The sequence below is a fragment of the Schistocerca americana genome, chromosome 6, assembly GCF_021461395.2.
Source record: "Schistocerca americana isolate TAMUIC-IGC-003095 chromosome 6, iqSchAmer2.1, whole genome shotgun sequence".
In the NCBI taxonomy this organism is placed as follows: Eukaryota; Metazoa; Arthropoda; class Insecta; order Orthoptera; family Acrididae; genus Schistocerca; species Schistocerca americana.
The window spans coordinates 163,418,414-163,421,644 of NC_060124.1; positions in this window are offsets into that span (position 1 = coordinate 163,418,414).

A 3,231-nucleotide genomic window follows, 5' to 3' on the forward strand; every position below is an offset into this window, starting at 1 on the left:
TCAGTTCTCGTAATAATAGGCACTACTTTTCAGTCAAGTTTTGCCTCACGAGGGCTGAGTGCAGCCTGCTGGCCAACAGCGCTCGGAAGACTCGGACGATGACCCATGCATAAGCTAGCCAAACGCAACAGTGCTGAACTTCGGTGATCTGATGGGAACCGGTGGTACCACTGCTGTAAGGCCGTTGGCAAATTGGATGAATTACCAACAGACAAATTCCACAAGCCACAGTCAGCGTTTGTCACATTAACATAGGTGAAGGACGTGATAATTGAAAAAAAATGTGGGTTCCACTGAGAACTGATCCGGAGACCACTGTCTTCACCGTCTGACACTTAGCCACCAACGCACAGACTGAAAGAGAGCACAGAATAATAATAATATTTACCTGGTTGTATCTGAGGCACTGAATGAGAAATGCTTTCAGCGATGTGTGAAGATCTAGTACCAAGACCATATTATCAATATGACGATGGACTGGTAATAAAAATGTCGGTTTTATTTTGCTTCTTCTTTCAAGAACAGCAAAATTGTACACTGCAACGTCTACACGTCTTTGAACGACCGTAGATGCAATGAAACGTTATTGGCCAGACATTACTAAAGAAGTATTACAAAAGAAAATACTTTATTCAGACGGGAATAATCTGTTAGTTTCAGCAAGTCGCCTTGACGAATTCCGTATTCCTGGCTCTATTTTACTGTTCAGTTTCATTTCACAGTAAATAGTAGAAAGCCTGTCATTGCTTTTGAGGGTTCCTAATACCTACGTAAGTTATATTGCTTGCATTCAGTACTGCCCCTTAAGTCGAAATTTTATCTCCAAGAACCGGTGTGAAAATCTATTGGGAAAATTATCGCCGCAGTCATATTATGATTCTTTTATCGACGTTAAATTACGTACAATGAACCGAGAAAAGGACAAGCAGAAGTGCATCAAGTCTTGCTAATTTTCTACCTGTAAATGGTCATGGAAGAGAACATGTACTGAGAATGTTAAATCGGTTTACAATAGCACCGCTTACATACACCAGCCACAGTAAATACAAGGCACGTAACTAAATGACATTCTGAACTCTCAGCCAGTCAGCGTCCATATCACACTGTCTCTCTATACAGGCTAATTCAAAACGCGCACACAAAATGGCTCTGAGCACTATGGGACTTAACTTCTGAGGTCATCAGTCCCCTAGAACTTAGAACTACTTAAACCTAACTAACCTAAGGACATCACACACATCCATGCCCAAGGCAGGATTCGAACCTGCGACCGTAGCGGTCGCGCGGTTCCAGACTGAAGCGCCTAGAACAGCTCGGCCACACCGGCCGGCTAGGGTGCACACAAACGGAAGGAACTGACAAGGGAATCGAAATACAACTCTGGAACAGTAACTTACAAGTAATAGTAGGGTTGTGAAAGCTTTGGAATGTCAGCAACAACAAGGACAGTCGATGCACAACCCAAAGATAATGCACATCAGGGTGATTTAGCGATCCAAGGTGCTCAGTGTTCGTCAAACCAAAAATGCATGCGGGCAGACCTGTGAACGCGGCCGTCGTCGTCTTGGAGGAAGAGAGTGTCAACAGCATACTCGCCATCACGATGCAGAAGAAAGGACAGCAATTAATCACGGAAAATTCTGAAATGTACGTCCTCTATTATGGTGACGGTCACCTGAATCAATGGGTATAAGCCTCTCAAAAAAATCATTGAACTACCTCCGGTCTCCACAAACACTGCTCGTTGGGCGGTCTATGCACTCGACACCTTGCTCCGTTTGAAAAGAGGTGAAACCGCGACAAGTCGGACCACAGTACGCGGCTGGTGTCACCTACTGTGCAGTTTCTGCGTTGTTTGGCCCACTGAAGCTTTAAGTGCTGCTCTAAGCAATGGCCTTTTGTGGGGTACTCGACTCCAAATGTCCCCTGCATGCCGTTCCCTTCGCAATGTTCGCCGGCGGTTATGATGTTTCGACGACCACTGTTCTGATGCGGTGTTACATAACTGCCAGGCGCACACCATTCCTTGTACACAATCTGGCCAGTGCGCACTGATATACAACACATTGGACAACTTTGTTCGCTGCATGGTCACATGCACGCCCAATCGCGATATTTCCTTTCTGCCATTTTGTCATGCCTCCACGTCGATCCATGTTACTGCACTGACTACGTATAACTAACTGGCATATACAGACCACTTCAAAAAAATGGTTCAAATGGCTCTGAGCACTATGGGACTTAACATCTGAGGTCATCAGTCCCCTAGAACTTAGAACTACTTAAACCTAACTAACCTAAGGACATCACACACATCCATGCCCGAGGCAGGATTCGAACCTGCGACCGTAGCGGTCGCCCGGTGCCAGACTGTAGCGCCTAGAACCGCTCGGCCACCCCGGCCGGCCGACGGACAAGTTTAATGTAGGCTGTCTCTTTACTGGGTTTGTCGCATCTTCTAAGTGTCCTGCCAACAAAGCGCAGTCTTTGTTTTGCTTTCCCCACAGTATTATCTATGTGACCTTTCCAATTTAAGTTGCTCGTAATTGTAATTTCTAGGTATTTAGTCGAATTGACAGCCCTTAGATTTGTGCGATTTATCGTATACCCAAAATTTACCTGATTTTTTTTAGCACTCATGTGGATGACCTCGTACTTTTCTTTTAGTGCCAATTGCCACTTTTCGCACTATACATAAATTCTCTCTAGATCATTTTGTAATTGGAATTGATCGTGTGATGAGTTTACTAGACGGTAAATTACAGCGTCATCTGCAAAAAACCTAAGGGGGCTGCTCATATTATCACCTAGACACATTATGTAAATCAGGAACAGCAGAGGGCCTGTGACACTACCTTCCGGACCGCCAGATATCACTTCTGCTCTATTCGATGATTTACCGTGTATCACTACGAACTGTGACCTCTCTGAGAGGAAATCGCACAACTGAGATCCATATGCACACAATTTGATTAATAGTCGCTTATAAGGAATGGTATCAAAAGCCTTCTGGAAATCTAGGAATATGGAATCTATCTGAGATCCCTTGTTAACAGAGCTCATTACTTCATGGGAATAATGTGTTGTACAAGAACGATATTTTCTGAATCCGTGTTGGTTACGTATCAATAAGTCATTTTCTTCAAGGTGATTCATAATGTTCGAGTACAGTATATGCCCCAAAATGCTACTGCAAATTGAGGTCAGTGTACGGGTCTGTAATTCACTGGG